A 13216-nucleotide genomic window follows, 5' to 3' on the forward strand; every position below is an offset into this window, starting at 1 on the left:
GGGAGTTTTAGAAAGTGGCATATGTTGATGTTGGACATTCAGCTGATGCAAAAGGTGAAATAGGTCAAGTCCCAGGAAGAGGTGGACCAAAGCAAGCCATTTTTCTGTCACCCTATGTGTCATCAGGGGAAGGTGGGACAAAATCCTTGGAAACCCATGCGTGGTTCATTTTAATGAAGGTTAGATCATCCACATTTTGGGTTGACAGACGGGTCCTTTTTTCTGTCAGGATTGATCCAGCTGCACTGAAGACTCTTTCCGATAGCACACTTGCAGCTGGGCAAGCGAGCTCCTGTAAGGCATATTGTGCCAATTCAGGCCAGGTGTCCAGTTAAGCGGCCCAATAGTCAAAGGGGAATGACCTGTGTGGGAGAACATCGATATGGGAGGAAAAGTAGTTTGTAACCATAGTTGACAACTGCTGTCTCCTGTCACTTTCCATCGATGCAGTATTACCAGTTGTGTGAGCGGTACTTGAAAAATCAGTCCACAACATTGTCATGAAACCCCTGTCTCCAACGCCACTTCTGCTGTGTGCACCACGAACACCTCTGCCAAGCTGACCCCGGCCCGTATGGCTTGTGTGAGAACCATCACCGCTGCTGTGTGCTGGGAATGCCTCAAGCAACCGATTTACCAGAGTTGCTTGTTTATTAGCCAATATTAGGTGAAGGTTCTCCTGTGGCATGATGTTTTGTAATTTGCCTTTATAGCGTGGATCCAGGATGCTGGCCAACCAGTAGTCGTCATCGTTCATCATTTTGGCAATGCGTGGGTCCCTTTTTAGGATCTGCAAGGCATAATCTGACATGTGGGCCAATGTTCCCGGTGTCAATGATGCACTGCGAGTGCTGGTTGGAGGAGCAATTTCTGGCAAATCCACATCCCTCCAGTCACGCACAAACCCTGTACCAGACCTTGCCACGCCAACATTTTCACTTGCCCCACGAGATGCATCCTCCTCCCCTAAGTAATCATCCCCATCATCCTCCTCCTCCTCCTCCTCTTCTTCCTCCACCTCGTCCAGGAGAGGTCCCTGAGCAGACAATGGCTGAATGTCATCAAGGATTCCCTCCTCCTCTTCCTCCTCATCAACATTGGCTGCAGAAGCCTGCTCCTTAAGGTGCGTCAAAGTTTGCATGAGCAGACGCATAAGTGGGATGCTCATGCTTAGGATGGCGTCGTCTGCGCTTACCAGCCGTGTGCATTCCTCAAAACACTGAAGGACTTTACAGAGGTCTTTCAGCTTCGACCACTGCACACCTGTCAACTCCATGTCTGCTCTCAAAGTGCCTGGCCCTGTATCCTCCCACAAATGCATTATGGTCTGCCTCTGCTCGCACAGCCGCTCAACCATGTGCAGGGTGGAGTTCCACCTTGTTGCAATGTCGATAATGAGGCGGTGGTTGGGAAGGTGGAGCAATCGCTGCAGCTTCTGCATACGAACGGAGTGTACAGGCGACCGGCGGATGTGCGCGCACAGTCTTCGCACCTTATGGAGCAGGGCTGTTAACTCCGGATAATTTTTGAGGAAGCACTGCACCACCAGGTTCAAGGTGTGAGCCAAGCAAGGTATGTGGCTGAGTTTTGAAAGGGCTATGGCTGCCACAAAATTACGGCCGTTATCACTAACTACCTTGCCTGCCTCAAGATGTGCACTGCCCAGCCATGACTCAGTTTGTCGCTTCAAGTACTCGGCCAGCACCTCGGCGGTGTGTCTGTTGCCCAAACACATCATCTGCAACACAGCCTGCTGATGCTTTCCACTAGCTGCTCGATAGGGGGACACATCGTGTGCAACAGTGGCAGCTGCAGATGGAGTGCTCGTACGACTGCGCTCTGTGGACGAGCTTTCGCTTCTGGAGGAGGAGGAGGGTCGAACGCCTACAGCCAACTGTTTCCTATACCGTGGGCTAGGCAGCACTGTCCCACCACCGCTGTCCCCTGTGGACCCTGCATCCACCACATTAACCTAGTGCGCAGTGATGGACACGTAACGGCCCTGGCCATGCCGACTGGACCATGCATCAGTTGTGAGGTGCACCTTTCCGCTCACTGTCTGCTTGAGTGCATGGACAATGCGGTCTTTCACATGATGGTGGAGGGCTGGGATGGCTTTGCGAGAGAAGAAGTGGCGACTGGGTAGGTCATAGCGTGGTACTGCATAGGCCATGAGTTCGCGGAAAGCTGCGCTTTCCACCAACCGAAAGGGCATCATCTCAAACGAGATTAGTTTGGCAATGTGGGCGTTCAAACCCAGTGTACGCGGATGAGAGACTGAGTACTTTCTTGACCTACTCATAGTGTCTGGGAGGGTGAGCTGGACTTGAGAGCTGCATATGGTGGAAGTAGCGGTAGACAGGGCGGACTGAGAGAGGGTTGATGATGGTGATGGAGTTGGTGTTCTTTCTGATGGCCTAGAATCAGTCTTTCGTTGATATAACAGTGGGATTCCCTGACTGCTGTGGCCTTGCAACGACACCTCAACATTTGCTGCTGTGGGGGAAACAATGTAGCGTTGCTGACTACCTTCTTTGTGATCAGTTGCACATGTGGCACTTGAGGTTTGGTGTTGTGTCCACGCTTGCAAGTGCATGGTGTTTAAATGTCTAAGCATGCAACTGGTATTCAAATTTTTCATATTTTTCCCTCGGCTAAAGGTCTTTGCGCACTTCTTACAGATAACCTTGGCCTGATCATGAGGATTTTGGTCAAAAAAGTGCCACACTGCACTCTTCCTACTTTGGCAGACATTTTGCGGCCTAGCACGCTGTGATCTTTTGACCCTCTGGACAAGCTGTCCAGCAACTCTTTTGATGTTTGGAACCTGTCTTTGGAGTGCTCCGGGCCTGCCAGATAACAGCTGTTGCAATGTCGATGTCTGCTGTGGATGCTCCTCATCTGAGCTATTGGAAGCAGCACCCTCTTCCCCCAATGGATGCCAATCTGGGTCAACAACTGGGTCATCCATCACCTCCTCTTCAATGTCATGTGCACCTTCCTCTGTGTCACCGTGTATGGTGGTATAGTGTGCGGGAAGGGGCACCTGAGTCTCATCAGGGTCAGAATCTGGCTCTGTACACTGCGAGGACAATGTAGTGCTCTGAGTGAATGTACCAGCAGAATCATCCATCAGCGGCTGTGCATCAGTGCACTCCATGTCAGATTCATCTTGGCCCGGGTAATTCACCATTTGACTTGATAATCCAGGCATGGTATGTGAAAACAGCTCCATGGAGTAATCAGTAGTATGGCCTGCGTCATCCTTCAATCTTGGTTGGGGTGAAGGACACAAGGAAAGGTGTGGTTCATGAACATGAGCCTCCAATGACGACTCAGTGCTTTTACTTTTTACAACTGAAGAAGAGGAGGCAATAGAGCTGGAGGCTGAGTCAGCAATGTAAGACAAAACTTTTTCCTGATGCTCTGGCTTTAAAAGCGGTTTGCCAACTCCTAGAAAACTAAGCCTTCGAAGCCTTATGGAGCCAGACGATGACGCAGGCTCAACACCTCCTGCATTCGGTCCTATTTTGCTCTTGCCACTACCATCAGATCCACCACCAACACCATCATTACCAGCTGCCAACCCCCGCCCAATTCCACGGCCTCTTCCACCAGCCTTCCTCATTTTTGGTAGAAATGTAGACAAAATCCAACAAACTATATAGTAATGTAAAACAAGGTACAAGGTGTCTATAGGACAGGGGAGATTTTGAATTTCTGCTCACACTAGTGGACACTGGACACTTTTGGATTGTGTGAGGCCCACTGAATATCTGAGCGCTATGTCACAGGCTCGATGGCACAGCTGTGGCCAAAGTGACTAGAGGATAAGTAAGATTTTGAATTTCTGCAGACACTTGTGGACACTGGACACTTTTGGATTGTGTGAGGCCCACTGAATATCTGAGCGCTATGTCACAGGCTCGATGGCACAGCTGTGACCAAAGTGACTAGAGGATAAGTGAGATTTTGAATTTCTGCAGACACTTGTGGACACTGCACACTTTTGGATTGTGTGAGGCCCACTGAATATCTGAGCGCTATGTCACAGGCTCGATGGCACAGCTGTGACCAAAGTGACTAGAGGATAAGTGAGATTTTGAATTTCTGCTCACACTAGTGGACACTGGACACTTTTGGATTGTGTGAGGCCCACTGAATATCTGAGCGCTATGTCACAGGCTCGATGGCACAGCTGTGACCAAAGTGACTAGAGGATAAGTGAGATTTTGAATTTCTGCAGACACTTGTGGACACTGGACACTTTTGGATTGTGTGAGGCCCACTGAATATCTGAGCGCTATGTCACAGGCTCGATGGCACAGCTGTGACCAAAGTGACTAGAGGATAAGTGAGATTTTGAATTTCTGCTCACACTAGTGGACACTGGACACTTTTGGATTGTGTGAGGCCCACTGAATATCTGAGCGCTATGTCACAGGCTCGATGGCACAGCTGTGACCAAAGTGACTAGAGGATAAGTGAGATTTTGAATTTCTGCTCACACTAGTGGACACTGGACACTTTTGGATTGTGTGAGGCCCACTGAACATCTGAGCGCTATGTCACAGGCTCGATGGCACAGCTGTGACCAAAGTGACTAGAGTATAAGTGAGATTTTTAATTTCTGCAGACACTTGTGGACACTGGACACTTTTGGATTGTGTGAGGCCCACTGAATATCTGAGCGCTATGTCACAGGCTCGATGGCACAGCTGTGACCAAAGTGACTAGAGGATAAGTGAGATTTTGAATTTCTGCAGACACTTGTGGACACTGGACACTTTTGGATTGTGTGAGGCCCACTGAATATCTGAGCGCTATGTCACAGGCTCGATGGCACAGCTGTGACCAAAGTGACTAGAGTATAAGTGAGATTTTGAATTTCTGCAGACACTTGTGGACACTGGACACTTTTGGATTGTGTGAGGCCCACTGAATATCTGAGCGCTATGTCACAGGCTCGATGGCACAGCTGTGACCAAAGTGACTAGAGGATAAGTGAGATTTTGAATTTCTGCTCACACTAGTGGACACTGGACACTTTTGGATTGTGTGAGGCCCACTGAATATCTGAGCGCTATGTCACAGGCTCGATGGCACAGCTGTGACCAAAGTGACTAGAGTATAAGTGAGATTTTGAATTTCTGCAGACACTTGTGGACACTGGACACTTTTGGATTGTGTGAGGCCCACTGAATATCTGAGCGCTATGTCACAGGCTCGATGGCACAGCTGTGACCAAAGTGACTAGAGGATAAGTGAGATTTTGAATTTCTGCAGACACTTGTGGACACTGGACACTTTTGGATTGTGTGAGGCCCACTGAATATCTGAGCGCTATGTCACAGGCTCGATGGCACAGCTGTGACCAAAGTGACTAGAGGATAAGTGAGATTTTGAATTTCTGCAGACACTTGTGGACACTGGACACTTTTGGCTTGTGTGAGGCCCACTGAATATCTGAGCGCTATGTCACAGGCTCGATGGCACAGCTGTGACCAAAGTGACTAGAGGATAAGTGAGATTTTGAATTTCTGCAGACACTTGTGGACACTGGACACTTTTGGATTGTGTGAGGCCCACTGAATATCTGAGCGCTATGTCACAGGCTTGATGGCACAGCTGTGACCAAAGTGACTAGAGGATAAGTGAGATTTTGAATTTCTGCTCACACTAGTGGACACTGGACACTTTTGGATTGTGTGAGGCCCACTGAATATCTGAGCGCTATGTCACAGGCTCGATGGCACAGCTGTGACCAAAGTGACTAGAGGATAAGGGAGATTTTGAATTTCTGCAGACACTGGACACTTTTGGATTGTGTGAGGCCCACTGAATATCTGAGCGCTATGTCACAGGCTCGATGGCACAGCTGTGACCAAAGTGACTAGAGGATAAGGGAGATTCTGACTTTCTGCAGACACTTGTGGACACTGGACACTTTTGGATTGTGTGAGGCCCACTGAATATCACAGCGCTATGTCACAGGCAGAAATTGGCTAGTGTATCACAAACTACAAGGTGTATGTAGAATTGGGCAGAGTAGGAATCTCCCTAGAGTGCAGGTCTGTAAGAACGGAACATGTCCTCGACTTATTCTCACAGAGTGACACAGATAGCTTCACTGTGGCTGTGATAACAGCCGTTACACGGTACTGTGTGAGGAGCGTACGCCGCTGTATGGTGTGAAAAAATGCACGCTCAGTACCTCAGCAGGACAAAAAAAAAAAATTGGGATTGCTTTTAAAAAAGCAGTTTGCAGCTCAGTACCTCAGCAGGACAAAAAAAAAAAATTGGGATTGCTTTTAAAAAAGCAGTTTGCAGAGCAGTGGGTAAACAGCAATGCAGCTGTCAGGAAGCCTTAGAAGGCAGCCCAACAACCAACACCACTGATACACCACAATATAGCCTCCCCTTGCACTGCACACACAGTGACTGGTGTGTTGTACAGGCACAATCGCTAGCAGCAGAAGCAGTTTTTTTTTCTTCTTCTCTGCCTAACACTCTCCCTACAGAATCAGCAGCAACCTCTCCCTATGCTAAGATCGGCAGAAGTAAGATGGCGATCGGCGTGCACGCCCTTTTATACCCCCTGTGACGCCCACCAAAGCAAGCCAATCACTTGCATGCCCTTCTGAAAGATGGTGGTGACCCGTGCCTATGTCAGCACGTTGCCCACAGTGTCCGTGGATCCTGATTGGCTGAAAAAGAGCGCAAAACAAACTTTTGAAACGCGACTTTGGCGCGTAAGTCGCCGACCTCGTGGCCGACCTCATCCTAGGGTCGGGTTTCGTTTCATGAAACCCGACTTTGCCAAAAGTCGATGACTTTTGAAATTTTTCGACCCATTTCGCTCAACTCTAATATTAATCACTTAAAACAGAGAATCACAGACATTATTCACTCTGTTACACCAGACGTCCTTACCCATGTGTGACAAGAACTTCACTATCGTTTGGATGTGTGTAGGGCAACAAATGGAGACCACATCGAACTGCACTGAATAGGTATGAAACTGAGAGAGTTTTTCTTTTATTTGAAGCAGATTTCACATTTCTATCGTTTTTTGTTGCTTTCCAGTGACTGGTCTCCAGCATTATTTTCAGAACCAGCAGAGGGAAAGCCAACAGCTGAGGGCTGATGTTAATATTCTGGGAAGGAACCAATAGCCATAAAGATACCCAGGCTATTAATATCAGATCACAGATGTTTGCTTAGCCTTTACTGGCTAATTTACAGGGGAATATTAACAGATTGAATAAGCTCAGGAAATCAAAAATTGGTATGTGCACATGTAATCCCTTAAAAACCTTTAATAATTAAATTTAAAATACACCCAACCCAGTGAAAAAAGGTATATACCAGGATATACCTAGAATGATCTAGCCTAGCAGATACCCTATGATAGGCCTACAATTGCCCCTACCTGGCTGTGGAGGTTGGAACCCTAAAGAATGATTTTTGGCTCCCCCACTCAACGTAGACTATCCCTTACTGCCCTATTACACCCTACCACAAAGGTGGGAAAATGATATATTAAAGGGCAGAGATGAAGAGAGTTGTGGAACTAAAGATGATTTACCAAAGGGTATCCGATAAACATAAAAATATTTCAAATGTCAAACATCATGAGCCATGATTAGTGCTCCATCTTATCATCCGTCATAGAAGGCTATTATCTGAAGCAAGCCCACCATGGCATCCAACCAGTGACATCATCCACCATGGCATCCGGCATCTATATCTCTGTAGCCTCCTGATGAACCGTGCTATTGAAGGGGAAACGCATTGGGGTGCATCTGAATCACGACAAGTTTGGCTACAAAAATTTTGCAGGCACTGTACAGCAAGATGGCATTGGTTATTTGTATTATGGGATTTAATCATGACTGCAGTTGCCATTGTGGGGTACATTTGTTCCATTGACTGAGAATTTAATACTAAGAAAATTCTCACACAGCGGTGCTGCAAATGACAGCACAAACTCCGGTGAACTCTTACAGCAGGGTAGTGATACACTGCGGGAGGATCACCTCCTGTCAGTGTTTCTGTATCACCTGAGTCCAGGTAGAGCGGTCACATCTTCTACATGTGAGATCGTCGTAGAACACTCATTATTAAATGGACTATGGTGGAAAGGTAAGTATATGTTGGTTTATTATTTTATTTTTGTTGCAGGAGATCTAGGGCATCAGGGATTAGGTGTGTGTGTGGTGAGTATGAATGGTTTTTTTTTGTTTTACAACTGAACACAGTCACCGGATCAGAGGTGTATCTAGGCTTTCTGGCACCCGGGGCAAGAATTTGGTTTGGCGCCCCCCCCAAGTACATATGTGACTTGCAAGTACCCACAAGCTGCTCTCCATGTTCAGTAAAAAACTGAAAGCAGGATGAGAGGCTTGTTGTCACAAGACCATAACTGTGAAAATCGCATATGAGTGAAGTGTCCATGTGATGACTGAATTCTCACAACGAATGCACTGCACACTTTTAGGATTCTCCCTTGCCGATGTACAGTCAGCACAGCACAAGTATGTTATTTATATACTTCTGGCCACATTCCGACTAGACGTGCCCGGCCTCGCTCAGTTCATTTTCATTGAGTGAGGCCACGCATGTATGTAAATTACCGGCATGCGAGAATCCTAACAGCGTTCAGTGAGCACTGTGAGAAATCAGAAGTCTGCAGTCACATAGAATGACTGCAGACTCATCACCGACCTGGACAACCCCTTTAATGTTCCTAACATAAATAAAAACATGAGAATAAGTCAGTATCACAAATATTATTTACATCCAGGTACCTTATACATGACGTCGTCTCTGGAGTCGTTCTCCTTCTTTACTTCTTTTGTCCAGACCCCATGATGAGTTTTCTCATCCACATCTTGTCTCTGTAGACTTCCATCTTCTCCGGTCTTCTGCACCAATTCTCCACACGATGCCTTAAAGACAGAAATGTCATTATAATGCTCCTAAATAAAAATATCTGCAATATACTGTCGTCTCACACTATTCCCCTCCCTCCTCATACTGTCTCCTCTAACATCCCACTTGTTCACCATACTGTCTCCTCATATATTTACCCCCTCACTCTCAGGAATTGGTGGTGGACTTTCGCAAGGGAAAAAATCCACCAGTAGTGGTGAACATTCAGGGAAATGACATTGAGATAGTCGACACATATAAGTACCTTGGTGTGATCCTCAATAATAAGCTTGACTGGGCCCATCACTTGGATGCAGTGTACAGGAAGGGCCACAGTAGGCTTTATCTGCTCAGAAGGCTGAGAGCCTTCGGAGTTATGGGGGCACTCCTTGCATCCTTCTTCAACTCTGTTGTGGCATCAGTCATCTTCTTTGGTGTGGCGTGCTGGGGTAGTGGCATATCAACCAAGGACAGGAATAGGCTGGACAAACTGATTAGAAGGGCCTGCTCTGTCCTGGGATGCCCCCTTGATCCAGTTCAGGAAGTAGGCGACAGGAGGATACTGGCCATGGTGAGCTACATGGTGCAGAATGATTCCCATCCCATGCATGAGACCGTTACAAAGATGTGCAGTACTGTCAGTGACCGGCTACTTCATCCTAAATGTGAGAGGGAGAGCTATCGAAAGTCCTTCTTTCCTGCTGCAGTTAGGCTGTATAACCAGCACTGTCCAAAAAGGGAGAACGACCCAAACAGTGAACTGATAGATCCAAAGTTGTGATAGTCCGGTTATATCTTTTTTTTTTTCGTATATGTACCTACCTACTGTCAATGTAATGCCTTTATGCATCTGTATCTGTACTTGTTCCTGCCTTGCTGCTGTAATGCTCTGAATTTCCCCATGGTGGGACGATTAAAGGATTATCTTATCTTATACTGTCTGCTCACACATACCCCCGACACCCCCATACTGTCTGCACACATCCCATCACCCTCTCTCCCCATACTGTGTCCACATACATTTTTCCCATCGCTACTCACACTGTGTCCACATACATTTACCCGTTCGCACCCCTGCACCCATCCCGCAAACTATTTCCTCATACATGCCTCGGCACACAAAATTTATGAAATATAATGCTCAACTTTATAAGACTAAAGCAATTCTGATAAAGTTATTTCAATACATATATGCTGATACAAAGAAAGTACCTCAGATTACCACCACAGAGATAAACAATACTGTTTATCTCTGTGGTGGTAATCTGAGGTACTTTCTTTGTATCAGCATATATGTATTGAAATAACTTTATCAGAAATGCTTTAGTCTTATAAAGTTGAGCATTATATTTAATAAATTTTGTGTGCCGAGGTTTTTCTACTGTACAATATATGTCTTTTAACTCTGAGCACCTAAATTGGCAGTGAGCACCCCGTTCTCTACAGTATTCCTCATACATACTCTTTATTTTGTGTCCTCAAATCTCCCCACACACATTAAATCCCATCCCCACTCCAAATCCCCCCATCCCCAATCCCCCACACACATTAATTACCCCCCATCCCCACTCCAAATCCCCCCACACACATTAAATCCCCCATCCCCACTCCAAATCCCCCCACATTAAGTATCCCCTATCCCCACTCAATAACCCCCGTCCCTACACCCAAATCCCCCCACACATTATGTACCCCCACTCATTATGTAGCCCCCACTCATTATGTACCCCCCACTCCAAATCCCCCCACACATTAACCCCCATCCCCACTCATTAACTCCCCCACACATTAACCCCCATCCCCACTCATTAACCCCCCACACATTAACCCCATCCCCACTCATTAACCACCACACATTATCCCCCATCTCCACTCATTAACCACCACACATTATCCCCCATCTCCACTCATTAACCACCACACATTAACCCTCATCTCCACTCATTAACCCCCACACACATTAACCCCCATCTCCACTCATTACCCCCACACATTAACCCCCATCCCCACTCATTAACCCCCATCTCCATTCATTAACCCCCATCCTCACTCATTAACCCCACACACATTAACCCCCATCCCCACATTAACCCCCATCTCCACTTATTAACCCCCCACACATTAACCCCCATCCGCACTAATTAACCCCCCACTCATTAACCCCCATCCCCGCAATAACCCCCATCTCCACTCATTAACTCCCCCCCATCTCACATCTTCGGTAGTTCTTCAGCTCCACAGTGGAGCACACTTACCACCAGCATTTGCTCTGGGCGCCGGGGAGTGACGTCAGCAGTGTGATCACATGACCTGATCACGCTGCTGACGTCGCTCTGACCCGGCGGTCAGAGCTTCAATTGTACTGGCGTCTGTGTAGACGCCAAGTACAATTGCTGCCTGGGAGCCGGCGCATCCTCCTTCTCTGCCGTCAGAGAGAACAGCCGACTCAAAGGACAGGGAGCGTTGGAATGCAGCCGCCGGGGGGAGACACTGCGGACCGCTGCATTAGGCGGCCTGACTGCGCCCCCCTTCTTGCTGCGCCCGGGGCAAATGCCCTGGCTGCCCCCTCCGGATACGCCTCTGCACCGGATGATGGGGCTGCTACTGTCCCATCATCAGCTCATGCTGTCACTGTTATATGAGACAGCAAACAGCCAGATGGGAGTAGTAGTCCCATCAGACGATGCCTGGCTACACACAGACACCCACAGACAGACACACACACAGACACCCACAAACAGACACCCGCAAACAGATACAGAAAGACACGCACATATTCTCCGCTCACACACATATTCTCTGCTCACACGTAGTCTCCAGCTGTACACCTAGTCTGCGCTCACACACTCTTCCTCCTTCCTTTCTGCAGTGTTTTGGCATGCAAATCCGCAGCTAATCAGCAAACCTTTTTACACCTGTGGTTTAGCTGCGGCTTTGACTGACTCAATGTAAGTCAATGGGTGCAGAAACGCTGCAGATCAACAAAAGGAATTGACATTCTGCAGAAAATAAAACGCTAAGAATCAGTGCGGAATTTTCCGCAGCATATGCACACCAATTCTGGTTCCCATTGATCAACATTTCTTGAGCTGCCCTTTGTGGATTTGGTGCAATTCCGTACATAAAAAGCGATGCGGATCCGCAGCAAAATCCGCAACGTGCACATGGCTTAAGAGTGTTTTTTTTCTTTTTCTGGTGTGGCAAGTTGAGGTTTTTACTATTTTGGGGTACATGTGATTTTTTTATCAATTCTATTCTTTGAAGTTTTTCAAGCATTTCGATTTTTATTTTTCATTCTTTACGATTTTTACCATATGGGTTACATCATTTCATATTTTCATGGCTCAGACTTTTTAGGTTAGAGCAGGGTTTCCCAACTCCAGTCCTCAAGGCACACCAACAGATCATGTTTTCAGGATTTCCTTTGTATTGCACAGGTGAAGCAATTATCACCTGAGCAATACTAAGGAAATCCTGAAAACATGATCTGTTGGTGTGCCTTGAGGACTGGAGTTGGGAAACCCTGGGTTAGAGGTCGGGAAGGGGGGGTGGGGTGAAGCCAGATTTAAGAATTTATGAAGAGTTGCAATTCTCACATTATGGGTTAAAAACTAAAGAAATGTCTCAATACAAAAGTGCAAATATCTAAAGATGTGTTAAATTCATCAATCTACAATACTTTAGATAAAATAGACGCAGATTACGGCAAAAATGATCCATATTATAAATTGTCATCTTTATCTTTCCAAGACATTTTTTCTTTTAGCGCATTTTGTTTTTAACTTGTAGTCCTCAAACATGGAGGAAGCAAAACACTCCAAGACTGACTGTGAGAAAATTTGGGTTGGTAAAAAAAAGAAAAACCTACTTGCTGCAGAATGAACCGGTCTCATCTCATTTTGCCCCAGGTAATTTATCAGTCTTAGGTTAATCTCACATTTGGGCTATTTGAAAAGATTGTAAATCACATGTAAAGTATCCGGCACTGAAAAGTCTCTATCCACATGACATCCCATTTCTAAAAAGAAAAGATGCTCCAGATGATTCAGTCCATGGACATTTACATAAGATCTCACATGGAGGGGGAATTTACTAATTATATATATTTTTTAATTTTCTTTCTATTACATCTATTAATAATCAATTAGCATCAGTTATTTCTTAAACATTACCCTTTAACCTGATGATAATAATTACACTCTGAAGACTATACAGTAAACTTAAACCTTTTTATGCACAAAATTAATAGTTAGATGAATTTATGATCTAAGTATATTATTTG

Source organism: Dendrobates tinctorius, unplaced genomic scaffold (genome assembly GCF_039654945.1).
Source record: "Dendrobates tinctorius isolate UK_male_01 unplaced genomic scaffold, ASM3965494v1 ptg000028l, whole genome shotgun sequence".
Classification (NCBI taxonomy): Eukaryota; Metazoa; Chordata; class Amphibia; order Anura; family Dendrobatidae; genus Dendrobates; species Dendrobates tinctorius.